This window comes from Urtica dioica, chromosome 2 (assembly GCF_054948205.1).
Source record: "Urtica dioica subsp. dioica isolate 48M chromosome 2, U.dioica_male_clone48M_v1_H2, whole genome shotgun sequence".
Lineage (NCBI taxonomy): Eukaryota > Viridiplantae > Streptophyta > Magnoliopsida > Rosales > Urticaceae > Urtica > Urtica dioica.
The window spans coordinates 56376653-56398904 of record NC_142757.1 but is presented as its reverse complement, the minus strand read 5'-3'; positions in this window follow the sequence as shown (position 1 = coordinate 56398904).

The following is a 22252-nucleotide window of genomic DNA, read 5'->3' as shown; positions in this document are numbered from 1 at the left end:
CTTTTTTCGTGTACTAACCCCTTTGGCTTTGAAGAGAATTTGTGAAATTTTTATAGGAATCGAAAACAAATGATACGCCTACATATTCTCGAAAATATGTTAACCATCAACCAAAAGAGACAAGAATCTTGAATATCTTCCACCAATTGAAAAAGTTGTGGTAGTTTCAAATTTTGCACTTTTTTCGTGTACTAACCCCTTTGGCTTTGAAGAGAAATTTGAATATTATAGGCATCGAAAACTAATGGTACGCCTACATATTCCCGAAAATATGGTAACTATCAACCAAAAGAGGCAAGAATCTTCGAAATCTCACACCATTTGAAAGAGTTATGGTAATTTCAAATTTTGCACTTTTTTCGTGTACTAACCCCTTTGGCTTTGAAGAGAATTTGTGAAATTTTTATAGGCATCGATAACTAATGATACGCCTACATATTCTCGAACATATGTTAACCATCAACCAAAAGACACAATAATCTTGAATATCATCCACCATTTGAAAGAGTTATGGTAGTTTCAAATTTTGCATTTTTTTCGTGTACTAAACCTTTTGGCTTTGAAGAGAATTTGTGAAATTTTTATAGGCTTGGAAAACTAATGATACGCCTACATATTCTCGAAAATATGTTAACCATCAACCAAAAGAGACAAGAATCTTGAATATCTTCCACCATTTGAAAGAGTTATGGTAGTTTCAAATTTTGCAGTTTTTTCGTGTACTAACCCCTTTGGTTTTGAAGAGAATTTGTGAAATTTGTATAGGCTTCGAAAACTAATGATACGCCTACATATTCTCGAAAATATGTTAACCATCAACCAAAAGAGACAAGAATCTTGAATATCTTCCACCAATTGAAAAAGTTATGGTAGTTTGAAATTTTGCACTTTTTTCGTGTACTAACCCCTTTGGCTTTGAAGAGAAATTTGAAATTTTTATAGGCATCGAAAACTAATGGTACGCCTACATATTCCCGAAAATATGGTAACCATCAACCAAAAGAGGCAAGAATCTTCGAAATCTCTCACCATTTGAAACAGTTATGGTAATTTCAAATTTTGCACTTTTTTCGTGTACTAACCCCTTTGGCTTTGAAGAGAATTTGTGAAATTTTTATAGACTTCGAAAACTAATGATACACCTACATATTCTCGAAAATATGTTAACCATCAACCAAAAGAGACAAGAATCTTGAATATCTTACACAATTTGAAAGAGTTATGGTAGTTTCAAATTTTGCACTTTTTCGTGTACTAACCCCTTTGGCTTTGAAGAGAATTTGTGAAATTTTTATAGGAATCGAAAACAAATGATACGCCTACATATTCTCGAAAATATGTTAACCATCAACCAAAAGAGACAAGAATTTTCAAAATCTAACACCATTTGAAAGAGTTATGGTAGTTTCAAATTTTGCACTTTTTTCGTGTACTAACCCCTTTGGCTTTGAAGAGAATTTGTGAAATTTTTATAGGCATCGAGAACTAATGATACGCCTACATATTCTCGAACATATGTTAACCATCAACCAAAAGACACAATAATCTTGAATATCATCCACCATTTGAAAGAGTTATGGTAGTTTCAAATTTTGCACTTTTTTCGTGTACTAACCCCTTTGGCTTTGAAGAGAATTTGTGAATTTTTTATAGGCTTCGAAAACTAATGATACGCCTACATATTCTCGAAAATATGTTAACCATCAACCAAAAGAGACAAGAATCTTGAATATCTTCCACCATTTGAAAGAGTTATGGTAGTTTCAAATTTTGCACTTTTTTCGTGTACTAACCCCTTTGGTTTTGAAGAGAATTTGTGAAATTTTTATAGGCTTCGAAAACTAATGATACGCCTACATATTCTCGAAAATATGTTAACCATGAACCAAAAGAGACAAGAATCTTGAATATCTTCCACCAATTGAAAAAGTTATGGTAGTTTCAAATTTTGCACTTTTTTCGTGTACTAACCCCTTTGGCTTTAAAGAGAAATTTGAAATTTTTATAGGCATCGAAAACTAATGGTACGCCTACATATTCCCAAAAATATGGTAACCATCAACCAAAAGAGGGAAAAATCTTCGAAATCTCACACCATTTGAAAGAGTTATGGTAATTTCAAATTTTGCACTTTTTTCGTGTACTAACCCCTTTGGCTTTGAAGAGAATTTGTGAAATTTTTATAGGCTTCGAAAACTAATGATACGCCTACATATTCTCGAAAATATGTTAACCATCAACCAAAAGAGACAAAAATTTTCAAAATCTAACACCATTTGAAAGAGTTATGGTAGTTTCAAATTTCGCACTTTTTTCGTGTACTAACCCCTTTGGCTTTGAAGAGAATTTGTGAAATTTTTATAGGCATCGAGAACTAATGATACGCCTACATATTCTCGAACATATGTTAACCATCAACCAAAAGACACAATAATCTTGAATATCATCCACCATTTGAAAGAGTTATGGTAGTATCAAATTTTGCACTTTTTTCGTGTACTAACCCCTTTGGCTTTGAAGAGAATTTGTGAAATTTTTATAGGCTTCGAAAACTAATGATACGCCTACATATTCTCGAAAATATGTTAACCATCAACCAAAAGAGACAAGAATCTTGAATATCTTCCACCATTTGAAAGAGTTATGGTAGTTTCAAATTTTGCACTTTTTTCGTGTACTAACCCCTTTGGCTTTGAAGAGAATTTGTGAAATTTTTATAGGCATCGAGAACTAATGATACGCCTACATATTCTCGAACATATGTTAACCATCAACCAAAAGACACAATAATCTTGAATATCATCCACCATTTGAAAGAGTTATGGTAGTTTCAAATTTTGCACTTTTTTCGTGTACTAACCCCTTTGGCTTTGAAGAGAATTTGTGAAATTTTTATAGGCTTCGAAAACTAATGATACGCCTACATATTCTCGAAAATATGTTAACCATCAACCAAAAGAGACAAGAATCTTGAATATCTTCCACCATTTGAAAAAGTTATGGTAGTTTCAAATTTTGCACTTTTTTCGTGTACTAACCCCTTTGGCTTTGAAGAGAAATTTGAAATTTTTATAGGCATCGAAAACTAATGTTACGCCTACATATTCCCGAAGATATGGTAACCATCAACCAAAAGAGGCAAGAATCTTGAATATCTCACACCATTTGAAATAGTTATGGTAATTTCAAATTTTGCACTTTTTTCATGTACTAACCCCTTTGGCTTGGAGAGAATTTGTGAAATATTTATAGGCTTCGAAAACTAATGATACGCTTACATATTATCGAAAATATGTTAACCATCAACCAAAAGAGGCAAGAATCTTCGAAATCTCACACCATTTGAAATAGTTATGGTAGTTTCAAATTTTGCACTTTTTTCGTGTACTAACCCCTTTGGCTTTGAAGAGAATTTGTGAAATTTTTATAGGCTTCGAAAACTAATGATACGCCTACATATTCTCGAAAATATGTTAACCATCAACCAAAAGAGACAAGAATCTTGAATATCATCCACCATTTGAAAGAGTTATGGTAGTTTCAAATTTTGCACTTTTTTCGTGTACTAACCCCTTTGGCTTTGAAGAGAATTTGTGAAATTTTTATAGGAATCGAAAACAAATGATACGCCTACATATTCTCGAAAATATGTTAACCATCAACCAAAAGAGACAAGAATTTTCAAAATCTAACACCATTTGAAAGAGTTATGGTAGTTTCAAATTTCGCACTTTTTTCGTGTACTAACCCCTTTGGCTTTGAAGAGAATTTGTGAAATTTTTATAGGCATCGAGAACTAATGATACGCCTACATATTCTCGAACATATATTAACCATCAACCAAAAGACACAATAATATTGAATATCATCCACCATTTGAAAGAGTTATGGTAGTTTCAAATTTTGCACTTTTTTCCTGTACTAACCCCTTTGGCTTTGAAGAGAATTTGTGAAATTTTTATAGGCTTCGAAAACTAATGATACGCCTACATATTCTCGAAAATATGTTAACCATCAACCAAAATAGACAAGAATCTTGAATATCTTCCACCATTTGAAAGAGTTATGGTAGTTTAAAATTTTGCACTTTTTTCGTGTACTAACCCCTTTGGCTTTGAAGAGAATTTGTGAAATTTTTATAGGCTTCGAAAACTAATGATACGCCTACATATTCTCGAAAATATGTTAACCATCAACCAAAAGAGACAAGAATCTTGAATATCTTCCACCATTTGAAAAAGTTATGGTAGTTTCAAATTTTGCACTTTTTTCGTGTACTAACCCCTTTGGCTTTGAAGAGAAATTTGAAATTTTTATAGGCATCGAAAACTAATGGTACGCCTACATATTCCCGAAAATATGGTAACCATCAACCAAAAGAGGCAAGAATCTTCGAAATCTCACAGAATTTGAAAGAGTTATGGTAATTTCAAATTTTGCACTTTTTTCGTGTACTAACCCCTTTGGCTTGGAGAGAATTTGTGAAATTTTTATAGGCTTCGAAAACTAATGATACGCCTACATATTCTCGAAAATATGTTAACCATCAACCAAAAGAGACAAGAATCTTGAATATCTTCCACCATTTGAAAGAGTTATGGTGGTTTCAAATTTTGCACTTTTTTCGTGTACTAACCCCTTTGGCTTTGAAGAGAATTTGTGAAATTTTTATAGGCTTCGACACTAATGATACGCCTACATATTCTCGAAAATATGTTAACCATCAACCAAAAGAGAAAAGAATCTTGAATATCATCTACCGTTTGAAAGAGTTATGGTAGTTTCAAATTTTGCACTTTTTTCGTGTACTAACCCCTTTGGCTTTGAAGAGAATTTGCGAAATTTTTATAGGCTTCGAAAACTAATGATACGCCTACATATTCTCGAAAATATGTTAACCATCAACCAAAAGAGACAAGAATCTTGAATATCTTCCACCATTTGAAAGAGTTATGGTAGTTTCAAATTTTGCACTTTTTTCGTGTACTAACCCCTTTGGCTTTGAAGAGAATTTGTGAAATTTTTATAGGCTTCGAAAACTAATGATACGCCTACATATTCTCGAAAATATGTTAACAATCAACCAAAAGAGACAAGAATCTTGAATATTTTCCACCATTTGAAAGAGTTATGGTAGTTTCAAATTTTGCACTTTTTTCGTGTACTAACCCCTTTGGCTTTGAAGAGAATTTGTGAAATTTTTATAGGCTTCAAAAACTAATGATACGCCTACATATTCTCGAAAATATGTTAACCATCAACCAAAAGAGACAAGAATCTTGAATATCTTCCACCATTTGAAAAAGTTATGGTAGTTTCAAATTTTGCACTTTTTTCGTGTACTAACCCCTTTTGCTTTGAAGAGAAATTTGAAATTTTTATAGGCATCGAAAACTAATGGTACGCCTACATATTCCCAAAAATATGGTAACCATCAACCAAAAGAGGCAAGAATCTTTGAAATCTCACACCATTTGAAAGAGTTATGGTAATTTCAAATTTTGCACTTTTTTCGTGTACTAACCCTTTTGGCTTGGAGAGAATTTGTGAAATTTTTATAGGCTTCGAAAACTAATGATACGCCTACATATTCTCGAAAATATGTTAACCATCAACCAAAAGAGACAAGAATCTTGAATATCTTCCACCATTTGAAAGAGTTATGGTAGTTTCAAATTTTGCACTTTTTTCGTGTACTAACCCCTTTGGCTTTGAAGAGAATTTGTGAAATTTTTATAGGCTTCGAAAACTAATGATACGCCTACATATTCTCGAAAATATGTTAACCAACAACCAAAAGAGACAAGAATCTTGAATATCGTCCACCATTTGAAAGAGTTATGGTAGTTTCAAATTTTGCACTTTTTTCGTGTACTAACCCCTTTGGCTTTGAAGAGAATTTCTGAAATTTTTATAGGCTTCGAAAACTAATGATACGCCTACATATTCTCGAAAATATGTTAACCATCAACCAAAAGACACAATAATCTTGAATATCATCCACCATTTGAAAGAGTTATGGTAGTTTCAAATTTTGCACTTTTTTCGTGTACTAACCCCTTTGGCTTTGAAGAGGATTTGTGAAATTTTTATAGGCTTCGAAAACTAATGATACGCCTACATATTCTCGAAAATATGTTAACCATCAACCAAAAAAGACAAGAATCTTGAATATCTTCCACCATTTGAAAGAGTTATGGTAGTTTCAAATTTTGCACTTTTTTCGTGTACTAACCCCTTTGGTTATGAAGAGAATTTGTAAAATTTTTATAGGCTTCGAAAACTAATGATACGCCTACGTATTCTCGAAAATATGTTAACCATCAACCAAAAGAGACAAGAATCTTGAATATCTTACACCAATTGAAAAAGTTATGGTAGTTTCAAATTTTGCACTTTTTTCGTGTACGAACCCCTTTGGCTTTGAAGAGAAATTTGAAATTTTTATAGGCATCGAAAACTAATGGTACGCCTACATATTCCCGAAAATATGGTAACCATCAACCAAAAGAGGCAAGACTCTTCGAAATCTCACACCATTTGAAAGAGTTATGGTAATTTCAAATTTTGCACTTTTTTCGTGTACTAACCCCTTTGGTTATGAAGAGAATTTGTGAAATTTTTATAGGCTTCGAAAACTAATGATACGCCTACGTATTCTCGAAAATATGTTAACCATCAACCAAAAGAGACAAGAATCTTGAATATCTTCCACCAATTGAAAAAGTTATGGTAGTTTCAAATTTTGCACTTTTTTCGTGTACGAACCCCTTTGGCTTTGAAGAGAAATTTGAAATTTTTATAGGCATCGAAAACTAATGGTACGCCTACATATTCCCGAAAATATGGTAACCATCAACCAAAAGAGGCAAGACTCTTCGAAATCTCACACCATTTGAAAGAGTTATGGTAATTTCAAATTTTGCACTTTTTTCGTGTACTAACCGCGTTGGCTTTGAAGAGAATTTGTGAAATTTTTATAGGCTTCGAAAACTAATGATACGCCTACGTATTCTCGAAAATATGTTAACCATCAACCAAAAGAGACAAGAATCTTGAATATCTTCCACCAATTGAAAAAGTTATGGTAGTTTCAAATTTTGCACTTTTTTCGTGTACGAACCCCTTTGGCTTTGAAGAGAAATTTGAAATTTTTATAGGCATCGAAAACTAATGGTACGCCTACATATTCCCGAAAATATGGTAACCATCAACCAAAAGAGGCAAGACTCTTCGAAATCTCACACCATTTGAAAGAGTTATGGTAATTTCAAATTTTGCACTTTTTTCGTGTACTAACCGCGTTGGCTTTGAAGAGAATTTGTGAAATTTTTATAGGCTTCGAAAACTAATGATACGCCTACATATTCTAAAAAATATGTTAACCATCAACCAAAAGAGACAAGAATCTTGAATATCTTACACCATTTGAAAGAGTTATGGTAGTTTCAAATTTTGCACTTTTTTCGTGTACTAACCCCTTTGACTTTGAAGAGAATTTGTGAAATTTTTATAGGCATCGAGAACTAATGATACACCTACATATTCTCGAACATATGTTAACCATCAACCAAAAGACACAATAATCTTGAATATCATCCATCATTTGAAAGAGTTATGGTAGTTTCAAATTTTGCACTTTTTTCGTGTACTAACCCCTTTGGCTTTGAAGAGAATTTGTGAAATTTTTATAGGCTTCGAAAACTAATGATACGCCTACATATTCTCGAAAATATGTTAATCATCAACCAAAAGAGACAAGAATCTTGAATATCTTCCACCATTTGAAAGAGTTATGGTAGTTTCAAATTTTGCACTTTTTTCGTGTACTAACCCCTTTGGTTTTGAAGAGAATTTGTGAAATTTTTATAGGCTTCGAAAACTAATGATACGCCTACATATTCTCGAAAATATGTTAACCATCAACCAAAAGAGACAAGAATCTTGAATATCTTCCACCAATTGAAAAAGTTATGGTAGTTTCAAATTTTGCACTTTTTTCGTGTACTAACCCCTTTGGCTTTGAAGAGAAATTTGAAATTTTTATAGGCATCGAAAACTAATGGTACGCCTACATATTCTCGAAAATATGGTAACCATCAACCAAAAGAGGCAAGACTCTTCGAAATCTCACACCATTTGAAAGAGTTATGGTAATTTCAAATTTTGCACTTTTTTCGTGTACTAACCCCTTTGGCTTGGAGAGAATTTGTGAAATTTTTATAGGCTTCGAAAACTAATGATACGCCTAAATATTCTCGATAATATGTTAACCATCAACCAAAAGAGACAAGAATCTTGAATATCTTCCACCATTTGAAAGAGTTATGGTAGTTTCAAATTTTGCACTTTTTTCGTGTACTAACCCCTTTGGCTTTGAAGAGAATTTGTGAAATTTTTATAGGCTTCGAAAACTAATGATACGCCTACATATTCTCGAAAATATGTTAACCATCAACCAAAAGAGATAAGAATCTTGAATATCATCCACCATTTGAAAGAGTTATGGTAGTTTCAAATTTTGCACTTTTTTCGTGTACTAACCCCTTTGGCTTTGAAGAGAATTTGTGAAATTTTTATAGACTTCGAAAACTAATGATACGCCTACATATTCTCGAAAATATGTTAACCATCAACCAAAAGAGACAAGAATCTTGAATATCTTCCACCATTTGAAAGAGTTATGGTAGTTTCAAATTTTGCACTTTTTTCGTGTACTAACCCCTTTGGCTTTGAAGAGAATTTGTGAAATTTTTATAGGCTTCGAAAACTAATGATACGCCTACATACTCTCGAAAATATGTTAACCATCAACCAAAAGAGACAATAATCTTGAATATCTTCCACCATTTGAAAGAGTTATGGTAGTTTCAAATTTTGCACTTTTTTCGTGTACTAACCCCTTTGGCTTTGAAGAGAAATTTGAAATTTTTATAGGCATCGAAAACTAATGGTACGCCTACATATTCTCGAAAATATGTTAACAATCAACCAAAAGAGACAAGAATCTTGAATATCTTCCACCATTTGAAAGAGTTATGGTAGTTTCAAATTTTGCACTTTTTCGTGTACTAACCCCTTTGGCTTTGAAGAGAATTTGTGAAATTTTTATAGGCTTCGAAAACTAATGATACGCCTACATATTCTCGAAAATATGTTAACCATCAACCAAAAGAGACAAGAATCTTGAATATCTTCCACCATTTGAAAAAGTTATGGTAGTTTCAAATTTTGCACTTTTTTCGTGTACTAACCCCTTTGGCTTTGAAGAGAAATTTGAAATTTTTATAGTCATCGAAAACTAATGGTACGCCTACATATTCCCGAAAATATGGTAACCATCAACCAAAAGAGGCAAGAATCTTCGAAATCTCACACCATTTGAAAGAGTTATGGTAATTTCAAATTTTGCACTTTTTTCGTGTACTGACCCCTTTGGCTTGGAGAGAATTTGTGAAATTTTTATAGGCTTCGAAAACTAATGATACGCCTACATATTCTCGAAAATATGTTAACCATCAACCAAAAGAGACAAGAATCTTGAATATCTTACACAATTTGAAAGAGTTATGGTAGTTTCAAATTTTGCACTTTTTTCGTGTACTAACCCCTTTGGCTTTGAAGAGAATTTGTGAAATTTTTATAGGAATCGAAAACAAATGATACGCCTACATATTCTAAAAAATATTTTAACCATCAACCAAAAGAGACAAGAATTTTCAAAATCTAACACCATTTGAAAGAGTTATGGTAGTTTCAAATTTTGCACTTTTTTCGTGTACTAACCCCTTTGACTTTGAAGAGAATTTGTGAAATTTTTATAGGCATCGAGAACTAATGATACACCTACATATTCTCGAACATATGTTAACCATCAACCAAAAGACACAATAATCTTGAATATCATCCATCATTTGAAAGAGTTATGGTAGTTTCAAATTTTGCACTTTTTTCGTGTACTAACCCCTTTGGCTTTGAAGAGAATTTGTGAAATTTTTATAGGCTTCGAAAACTAATGATACGCCTACATATTCTCGAAAATATGTTAATCATCAACCAAAAGAGACAAGAATCTTGAATATCTTCCACCATTTGAAAGAGTTATGGTAGTTTCAAATTTTGCACTTTTTTCGTGTACTAACCCCTTTGGTTTTGAAGAGAATTTGTGAAATTTTTATAGGCTTCGAAAACTAATGATACGCCTACATATTCTCGAAAATATGTTAACCATCAACCCAAAGAGACAAGAATCTTGAATATCTTCCACCAATTGAAAAAGTTATGGTAGTTTCAAATTTTGCACTTTTTTCGTGTACTAACCCCTTTGGCTTTGAAGAGAAATTTGAAATTTTTATAGGCATCGAAAACTAATGGTACGCCTACATATTCTCGAAAATATGGTAACCATCAACCAAAAGAGGCAAGACTCTTCGAAATCTCACACCATTTGAAAGAGTTATGGTAATTTCAAATTTTGCACTTTTTTCGTGTACTAACCCCTTTGGCTTGGAGAGAATTTGTGAAATTTTTATAGGCTTCGAAAACTAATGATACGCCTAAATATTCTCGATAATATGTTAACCATCAACCAAAAGAGACAAGAATCTTGAATATCTTCCACCATTTGAAAGAGTTATGGTAGTTTCAAATTTTGCACTTTTTTCGTGTACTAACCCCTTTGGCTTTGAAGAGAATTTGTGAAATTTTTATAGGCTTCGAAAACTAATGATACGCCTACATATTCTCGAAAATATGTTAACCATCAACCAAAAGAGATAAGAATCTTGAATATCATCCACCATTTGAAAGAGTTATGGTAGTTTCAAATTTTGCACTTTTTTCGTGTACTAACCCCTTTGGCTTTGAAGAGAATTTGTGAAATTTTTATAGACTTCGAAAACTAATGATACGCCTACATATTCTCGAAAATATGTTAACCATCAACCAAAAGAGACAAGAATCTTGAATATCTTCCACCATTTGAAAGAGTTATGGTAGTTTCAAATTTTGCACTTTTTTCGTGTACTAACCCCTTTGGCTTTGAAGAGAATTTGTGAAATTTTTATAGGCTTCGAAAACTAATGATACGCCTACATACTCTCGAAAATATGTTAACCATCAACCAAAAGAGACAATAATCTTGAATATCTTCCACCATTTGAAAGAGTTATGGTAGTTTCAAATTTTGCACTTTTTTCGTGTACTAACCCCTTTGGCTTTGAAGAGAAATTTGAAATTTTTATAGGCATCGAAAACTAATGGTACGCCTACATATTCTCGAAAATATGTTAACAATCAACCAAAAGAGACAAGAATCTTGAATATCTTCCACCATTTGAAAGAGTTATGGTAGTTTCAAATTTTGCACTTTTTTCGTGTACTAACCCCTTTGGCTTTGAAGAGAATTTGTGAAATTTTTATAGGCTTCGAAAACTAATGATACGCCTACATATTCTCGAAAATATGTTAACCATCAACCAAAAGAGACAAGAATCTTGAATATCTTCCACCATTTGAAAAAGTTATGGTAGTTTCAAATTTTGCACTTTTTTCGTGTACTAACCCCTTTGGCTTTGAAGAGAAATTTGAAATTTTTATAGTCATCGAAAACTAATGGTACGCCTACATATTCCCGAAAATATGGTAACCATCAACCAAAAGAGGCAAGAATCTTCGAAATCTCACACCATTTGAAAGAGTTATGGTAATTTCAAATTTTGCACTTTTTTCGTGTACTGACCCCTTTGGCTTGGAGAGAATTTGTGAAATTTTTATAGGCTTCGAAAACTAATGATACGCCTACATATTCTCGAAAATATGTTAACCATCAACCAAAAGAGACAAGAATCTTGAATATCTTCCACCATTTGAAAGAGTTATGGTAGTTTCAAATTTTGCACTTTTTTCGTGTACTAACCCCTTTGGCTTTGAAGAGAATTTGTGAAATTTTTATAGGCTTCGAAAACTAATGATACGCCTACATATTCTCGAAAATATGTTAACCATCAACCAAAAGAGACAAGAATCTTGAATATCTTCCACCATTTGAAAGAGTTATGGTAGTTTCAAATTTTGCACTTTTTTCGTGTACTAATCCCTTTGGCTTTGAAGAGAATTTGTGAAATTTTTATAGGCTTCGAAAACTAATGATACGCCTACATATTCCCGAAAATATGTTAACCATCAACCAAAAGAGACAAGAATCTTGAATATCTTCCACCATTTGAAAAAGTTATGGTAGTTTCAAATTTTGCACTTTTTTCGTGTACTAACCCCTTTGGCTTTGAAGAGAAATTTGAAATTTTTATAGTCATCGAAAACTAATGGTACGCCTACATATTCCCAAAAATATGGTAACCATCAACCAAAAGAGGCAAGAATCTTCGAAATCTCACACCATTTGAAAGAGTTATGGTAATTTCAAATTTTGCACTTTTTTCGTGTACTAACCCCCTTTGGCTTGGAGAGAATTTGTGAAATTTTTATAGGCTTCGAAAACTAATGATACGCCTACATATTCTCGAAAATATGTTAACCATCAACCAAAAGAGACAAGAATCTTGAATATCTTCCACCATTTGAAAGAGTTATGGTAGTTTCAAATTTTGCACTTTTTTCGTGTACTAACCCCTTTGGCTTTGAAGAGAATTTGTGAAATTTTTATAGGCTTCGAAAACTAATGATACGCCTACATATTCTCGAAAATATGTTAACCATCAACCAAAAGAGACAAGAATCTTGAATATCATCCACCATTTGAAAGAGTTATGGTAGTTTCAAATTTTGCACTTTTTTCGTGTACTAACCCCTTTGGCTTTGAAGAGAAATTTGAAATTTTTATAGGCATCGAAAACTAATGGTACGCCTACATATTCTCCAAAATATGTTAACCATCAACCAAAAGAGACAAGAATCTTGAATATCTTACACAATTTGAAAGAGTTATGGTAGTTTCAAATTTTGCACTTTTTTCGTGTACTAACCCCTTTGGCTTTGAAGAGAATTTGTGAAATTTTTATAGGCTTCGACACTAATGATACGCCTACATATTCTCGAAAATATGTTAACCATCAACCAAAAGAGACAAGAATCTTGAATATCATCTACCGTTTGAAAGAGTTATGGTAGTTTCAAATTTTGCACTTTTTTCGTGTACTAACCCCTTTGGCTTTGAAGAGAATTTGCGAAATTTTTATAGGCTTCGAAAACTAATGATACGCCTACATATTCTCGAAAATATGTTAACCATCAACCAAAAGAGACAAGAATCTTGAATATCTTCCACCATTTGAAAGAGTTATGGTAGTTTCAAATTTTGCACTTTTTTCGTGTACTAACCCCTTTGGCTTTGAAGAGAATTTGTGAAATTTTTATAGGCTTCGAAAACTAATGATACGCCTACATAATCTCGAAAATATGTTAACAATCAACCAAAAGAGACAAGAATCTTGAATATTTTCCACCATTTGAAAGAGTTATGGTAGTTTCAAATTTTGCACTTTTTTCGTGTACTAACCCCTTTGGCTTTGAAGAGAATTTGTGAAATTTTTATAGGCTTCAAAAACTAATGATACGCCTACATATTCTCGAAAATATGTTAACCATCAACCAAAAGAGACAAGAATCTTGAATATCTTCCACCATTTGAAAGAGTTATGGTAGTTTCAAATTTTGCACTTTTTTCGTGTACTAACCCCTTTGGCTTTGAAGAGAAATTTGAAATTTTTATAGGCATCGAAAACTAATGGTACGCCTACATATTCCCGAAAATATGGTAACCATCAACCAAAAGAGGCAAGAATCTTTGAAATCTCACACCATTTGAAAGAGTTATGGTAATTTCAAATTTTGCACTTTTTTCGTGTACTAACCCCTTTGGCTTGGAGAGAATTTGTGAAATTTTTATAGGCTTCGAAAACTAATGATACGCCTACATATTCTCGAAAATATGTTAACCATCAACCAAAAGAGACAAGAATCTTGAATATCTTCCACCATTTGAAAGAGTTATGGTAGTTTCAAATTTTGCACTTTTTTCGTGTACTAACCCCTTTGGCTTTGAAGAGAATTTGTGAAATTTTTATAGGCTTCGAAAACTAATGATACGCCTACATATTCTCGAAAATATGTTAACCATCAACCAAAAGAGACAAGAATCTTGAATATCTTCCACCATTTGAAAGAGTTATGGTGGTTTCAAATTTTGCACTTTTTTCGTGTACTAACCCCTTTGGCTTTGAAGAGAATTTGTGAAATTTTTATAGGCTTCGACACTAATGATACGCCTACATATTCTCGAAAATATGTTAACCATCAACCAAAAGAGACAAGAATCTTGAATATCATCTACCGTTTGAAAGAGTTATGGTAGTTTCAAATTTTGCACTTTTTTCGTGTACTAACCCCTTTGGCTTTGAAGAGAATTTGCGAAATTTTTATAGGCTTCGAAAACTAATGATACGCCTACATATTCTCGAAAATATGTTAACCATCAACCAAAAGAGACAAGAATCTTGAATATCTTCCACCATTTGAAAGAGTTATGGTAGTTTCAAATTTTGCACTTTTTTCGTGTACTAACCCCTTTGGCTTTGAAGAGAATTTGTGAAATTTTTATAGGCTTCGAAAACTAATGATACGCCTACATATTCTCGAAAATATGTTAACAATCAACCAAAAGAGACAAGAATCTTGAATATTTTCCACCATTTGAAAGAGTTATGGTAGTTTCAAATTTTGCACTTTTTTCGTGTACTAACCCCTTTGGCTTTGAAGAGAATTTGTGAAATTTTTATAGGCTTCAAAAACTAATGATACGCCTACATATTCTCGAAAATATGTTAACCATCAACCAAAAGAGACAAGAATCTTGAATATCTTCCACCATTTGAAAAAGTTATGGTAGTTTCAAATTTTGCACTTTTTTCGTGTACTAACCCCTTTGGCTTTGAAGAGAAATTTGAAATTTTTATAGGCATCGAAAACTAATGGTACGCCTACATATTCCCGAAAATATGGTAACCATCAACCAAAAGAGGCAAGAATCTTTGAAATCTCACACCATTTGAAAGAGTTATGGTAATTTCAAATTTTGCACTTTTTTCGTGTACTAACCCCTTTGGCTTGGAGAGAATTTGTGAAATTTTTATAGGCTTCGAAAACTAATGATACGCCTACATATTCTCGAAAATATGTTAACCATCAACCAAAAGAGACAAGAATCTTGAATATCTTCCACCATTTGAAAGAGTTATGGTAGTTTCAAATTTTGCACTTTTTTCGTGTACTAACCCCTTTGGCTTTGAAGAGAATTTGTGAAATTTTTATAGGCTTCGAAAACTAATGATACGCCTACATATTCTCGAAAATATGTTAACCAACAACCAAAAGAGACAAGAATCTTGAATATCCTCCACCATTTGAAAGAGTTATGGTAGTTTCAAATTTTGCACTTTTTTCGTGTACTAACCCCTTTGGCTTTGAAGAGAATTTCTGAAATTTTTATAGGCTTCGAAAACTAATGATACGCCTACATATTCTCGAAAATATGTTAACCATCAACCAAAAGACACAATAATCTTGAATATCATCCACCATTTGAAAGAGTTATGGTAGTTTCAAATTTTGCACTTTTTTCGTGTACTAACCCCTTTGGCTTTGTAGAGGATTTGTGAAATTTTTATAGGCTTCGAAAACTAATGATACGCCTACATATTCTCGAAAATATGTTAACCATCAACCAAAAAAGACAAGAATCTTGAATATCTTCCACAATTTGAAAGAGTTATGGTAGTTTCAAATTTTGCACTTTTTTCGTGTACTAACCCCTTTGGTTATGAAGAGAATTTGTGAAATTTTTATAGGCTTCGAAAACTAATGATACGCCTACGTATTCTCGAAAATATGTTAACCATCAACCAAAAGAGACAAGAATCTTGAATATCTTCCACCAATTGAAAAAGTTATGGTAGTTTCAAATTTTGCACTTTTTTCGTGTACGAACCCCTTTGGCTTTGAAGAGAAATTTGAAATTTTTATAGGCATCGAAAACTAATGGTACGCCTACATATTCCCGAAAATATGGTAACCATCAACCAAAAGAGGCAAGACTCTTCGAAATCTCACACCATTTGAAAGAGTTATGGTAATTTCAAATTTTGCACTTTTTTCGTGTACTAACCCCGTTGGCTTTGAAGAGAATTTGTGAAATTTTTATAGGCTTCGAAAACTAATGATACGCCTACATATTCTCCAAAATATGTTAACCATCAACCAAAAGAGACAAGAATCTTGAATATCTTACACAATTTGAAAGAGTTATGGTAGTTTCAAATTTTGCACTTTTTTCGTGTACTAACCCCTTTGGCTTTGAAGAGAATTTGTGAAATTTTTATAGGAATCGAAAACAAATGATACGCCTACATATTCTAAAAAATATGTTAACCATCAACCAAAAGAGACAAGAATTTTCAAAATCTAACACCATTTGAAAGAGTTATGGTAGTTTCAAATTTTGCACTTTTTTCGTGTACTAACCCCCTTTGACTTTGAAGAGAATTTGTGAAATTTTTATAGGCATCGAGAACTAATGATACGCCTACATATTCTCGAACATATGTTAACCATCAACCAAAAGAGACAAGAATCTTGAATATCTTCCACCATTTGAAAGAGTTATGTTAGTTTCAAATTTTGCACTTTTTTCGTGTACTAACCCCTTTGGCTTTGAAGAGAATTTGTGAAATTTTTATAGGCTTCGAAAACTAATGATACGCCTACATATTCTCGAAAATATGTTAACCATCAACCAAAAGAGACAAGAATCTTGAATATCATCCACCATTTGAAAGAGTTATGGTAGTTTCAAATTTTGCACTTTTTTCGTGTACTAACCCCTTTGGCTTTGAAGAGAATTTGTGAAATTTTTATAGGCTTCGAAAACTAATGATACGCCTACATATTCTCGAAAATATGTTAACCATCAACCAAAAGAGACAAGAATCTTGAATATCTTCCACCAATTGAAAAAGTTATGGTAGATTCAAATTTTGCACTTTTTTCGTGTACTAACCCATTTGGCTTTGAAGAGAAATTTGAAATTTTTATAGGCATCGAAAACTAATGGTACGCCTACATATTCCCGAAAATATGGTAACCATTAACCAAAAGAGGCAAGAATCTTCGAAATCTCACACCATTTGAAAGAGTTATGGTAATTTCAAATTTTGCACTTTTTTCGTGTACTAACCCCTTTGGCTTTGAAGAGAATTTGTGAAATTTTTATAGGCATCGAGAACTAATGATACACCTACATATTCTCGAACATATGTTAACCATCAACCAAAAGACACAATAATCTTGAATAGCATCCACCATTTGAAAGAGTTATGGTAGTTTCAAATTTTGCACTTTTTTCGTGTACTAACCCCTTTGGCTTTGAAGAGAATTTGTGAAATTTTTATAGGCTTCGAAAACTAATGATACGCCTACATATTCTCGAAAATATGTTAATCATCAACCAAAAGAGACAAGAATCTTGAATATCTTCCACCATTTGAAAGAGTTATGGTAGTTTCAAATTTTGCACTTTTTTCGTGTACTAACCCCTTTGGTTTTGAAGAGAATTTGTGAAATTTTTATAGGCTTCGAAAACAAATGATACGCCTACATATTCTCGAAAATATGTTAACCATCAACCAAAAGAGACAAGAATCTTGAATATCTTCCACCAATTGAAAAAGTTATGGAAGTTTCAAATTTTGCACTTTTTTCGTGTACTAACCCCTTTGGCTTTGAAGAGAAATTTGAAATTTTTATAGGCATCGAAAACTAATGGTACGCCTACATATTCTCGAAAATATGGTAACCATCAACCAAAAGAGGCAAGACTCTTCGAAATCTCACACCATTTGAAAGAGTTATGGTAATTTCAAATTTTGCACTTTTTTCGTGTACTAACCCCTTTGGCTTTGAAGAGAATTTGTGAAATTTTTATAGGCTTCGAAAACTAATGATACGCCTACATATTCTCCAAAATATGTTAACCATCAACCAAAAGAGACAAGAATCTTGAATATCTTACACAATTTGAAAGAGTTATGGTAGTTTCAAATTTTGCACTTTTTTCGTGTACCTTTGGCTTTGAAGAGAATTTCTGAAATTTTTATAGGCTTCGAAAACTAATGATACGCCTACATATTCTCGAAAATATGTTAACCATCAACCAAAAGAGACAAGAATCTTGAATATCTTCCACCATTTGAAAAAGTTATGGTAGTTTCAAATTTTGCACTTTTTTCGTGTACTAACCCCTTTGGCTTTGAAGAGAAATTTGAAATTTTTATAGTCATCGAAAACTAATGGTACGCCTACATATTCCCAAAAATATGGTAACCATCAACCAAAAGAGGCAAGAATCTTCGAAATCTCACACCATTTGAAAGAGTTATGGTAATTTCAAATTTTGCACTTTTTTCGTGTACTAACCCCTTTGGCTTTGAAGAGAATTTGTGAAATTTTTATAGGCATCGAGAACTAATGATACACCTACATATTCTCGAACATATGTTAACCATCAACCAAAAGACACAATAATCTTGAATATCATCCACCATTTGAAAGAGTTATGGTAGTTTCAAATTTTGCACTTTTTTCGTGTACTAACCCCTTTGGCTTTGAAGAGAATTTGTGAAATTTTTATAGGCTTCGAAAACTAATGATACGCCTACATACTCTCGAAAATATGTTAACCATCAACCAAAAGAGACAATAATCTTGAATATCTTCCCCCATTTGAAAGAGTTATGGTAGTTTCAAATTTTGCACTTTTTTCGTGTACTAACCCCTTTGGCTTTGAAGAGAAATTTGAAATTTTTATAGGCATCGAAAACTAATGGTACGCCTACATATTCTCGAAAATATGTTAACCATCAACCAAAAGAGACAAGAATCTTGAATATCATCCACCATTTGAAAGAGTTATGGTAGTTTCAAATTTTGCACTTTTTTCGTGTACTAACCCCTTTGGCTTTGAAGAGAAATTTGAAATTTTTATAGGCATCGAAAACTAATGGTACGCCTACATATTCTCCAAAATATGTTAACCATCAACCAAAAGAGACGAGAATCTTGAATATCTTACACAATTTGAAAGAGTTATGGTAGTTTCAAATTTTGCACTTTTTTCGTGTACTAACCCCTTTGGCTTTGAAGAGAATTTGTGAAATTTTTATAGGCTTCGACACTAATGATACGCCTACATATTCTCGAAAATATGTTAACCATCAACCAAAAGAGACAAGAATCTTGAATATCATCTACCGTTTGAAAGAGTTATGGTAGTTTCAAATTTTGCACTTTTTTCGTGTACTAACCCCTTTGGCTTTGAAGAGAATTTGCGAAATTTTTATAGGCTTCGAAAACTAATGATACGCCTACATATTCTCGAAAATATGTTAACCATCAACCAAAAGAGACAAGAATCTTGAATATCTTCCACCATTTGAAAGAGTTATGGTAGTTTCAAATTTTGCACTTTTTTCGTGTACTAACCCCTTTGGCTTTGAAGAGAATTTGTGAAATTTTTATAGGCTTCGAAAACTAATGATACGCCTACATAATCTCGAAAATATGTTAACAATCAACCAAAAGAGACAAGAATCTTGAATATTTTCCACCATTTGAAAGAGTTATGGTAGTTTCAAATTTTGCACTTTTTTCGTGTACTAACCCCTTTGGCTTTGAAGAGAATTTGTGAAATTTTTATAGGCTTCAAAAACTAATGATACGCCTACATATTCTCGAAAATATGTTAACCATCAACCAAAAGAGACAAGAATCTTGAATATCTTCCACCATTTGAAAAAGTTATGGTAGTTTCAAATTTTGCACTTTTTTCGTGTACTAACCCCTTTGGCTTTGAAGAGAAATTTGAAATTTTTATAGGCATCGAAAACTAATGGTACGCCTACATATTCCCGAAAATATGGTAACCATCAACCAAAAGAGGCAAGAATCTTTGAAATCTCACACCATTTGAAAGAGTTATGGTAATTTCAAATTTTGCACTTTTTTCGTGTACTAACCCCTTTGGCTTGGAGAGAATTTGTGAAATTTTTATAGGCTTCGAAAACTAATGATACGCCTACATATTCTCGAAAATATGTTAACCATCAACCAAAAGAGACAAGAATCTTGAATATCTTCCACCATTTGAAAGAGTTATGGTGGTTTCAAATTTTGCACTTTTTTCGTGTACTAACCCCTTTGGCTTTGAAGAGAATTTGTGAAATTTTTATAGGCTTCGACACTAATGATACGCCTACATATTCTCGAAAATATGTTAACCATCAACCAAAAGAGACAAGAATCTTGAATATCATCTACCGTTTGAAAGAGTTATGGTAGTTTCAAATTTTGCACTTTTTTCGTGTACTAACCCCTTTGGCTTTGAAGAGAATTTGCGAAATTTTTATAGGCTTCGAAAACTAATGATACGCCTACATATTCTCGAAAATATGTTAACCATCAACCAAAAGAGACAAGAATCTTGAATATCTTCCACCATTTGAAAGAGTTATGGTAGTTTCAAATTTTTCACTTTTTTCGTGTACTAACCCCTTTGGCTTTGAAGAGAATTTGTGAAATTTTTATAGGCTTCGAAAACTAATGATACGCCTACATATTCTCGAAAATATGTTAACAATCAACCAAAAGAGACAAGAATCTTGAATATTTTCCACCATTTGAAAGAGTTATGGTAGTTTCAAATTTTGCACTTTTTTCGTGTACTAACCCCTTTGGCTTTGAAGAGAAATTTGAAATTTTTATAGTCATCGAAAACTAATGGTACGCCTACATATTCCCAAAAATATGGTAACCATCAACCAAAAGAGGCAAGAATCTTCGAAATCTCACACCATTTGAAAGAGTTATGGTAATTTCAAATTTTGCACTTTTTTCGTGTACTAACCCCTTTGGCTTTGAAGAGAATTTGTGAAATTTTTATAGGCATCGAGAACTAATGATACACCTACATATTCTCGAACATATGTTAACCATCAACCAAAAGACACAATAATCTTGAATATCATCCACCATTTGAAAGAGTTATGGTAGTTTCAAATTTTGCACTTTTTTCGTGTACTAACCCCTTTGGCTTTGAAGAGAATTTGTGAAATTTTTATAGGCTTCGAAAACTAATGATACGCCTACATACTCTCGAAAATATGTTAACCATCAACCAAAAGAGACAATAATCTTGAATATCTTCCACCATTTGAAAGAGTTATGGTAGTTTCAAATTTTGCACTTTTTTCGTGTACTAACCCCTTTGGCTTTGAAGAGAAATTTGAAATTTTTATAGGCATCGAAAACTAATGGTACGCCTACATATTCTCGAAAATATGTTAACCATCAACCAAAAGAGACAAGAATCTTGAATATCTTCCACCATTTGAAAGAGTTATGGTAGTTTCAAATTTTGCACTTTTTTCGTGTACTAACCCCTTTGGCTTTGAAGAGAATTTGTGAAATTTTTATAGGCATCGAGAACTAATGATACACCTACATATTCTCGAACATATGTTAACCATCAACCAAAAGACACAATAATCTTGAATATCATCCACCATTTGAAAGAGTTATGGTAGTTTCAAATTTTGCACTTTTTTCGTGTACTAACCCCTTTGGCTTTGAAGAGAATTTGTGAAATTTTTATAGGCTTCGAAAACTAATGATACGCCTACATATTATCGAAAATATGTTAACCATCAACCAAAAGAGACAAGAATCTTGAATATCTTCCACCATTTGAAAGAGTTATGGTAGTTTCAAATTTTGCACTTTTTTCGTGTACTAACCCCTTTGGCTTTGAAGAGAATTTGTGAAATTTTTATAGGCTTCGAAAACTAATGATACGCCTACATATTCTCGAAAATATGTTAACCATCAACCAAAAGAGACAAGAATCTTGAATATCTTCCACCATTTGAAAAAGTTATGGTAGTTTCAAATTTTGCACTTTTTTCGTGTACTAACCCCTTTGGCTTTGAAGAGAAATTTGAAATTTTTATAGGCATCGAAAACTAATGGTACGCCTACATATTCTCGAAAATATGGTAACCATCAACCAAAAGAGGCAAGAATCTTCGAAATCTCACACCATTTGAAAGAGTTATGGTAATTTCAAATTTTGCACTTTTTTCGTGTACTGACCCCTTTGGCTTGGAGAGAATTTGTGAAATTTTTATAC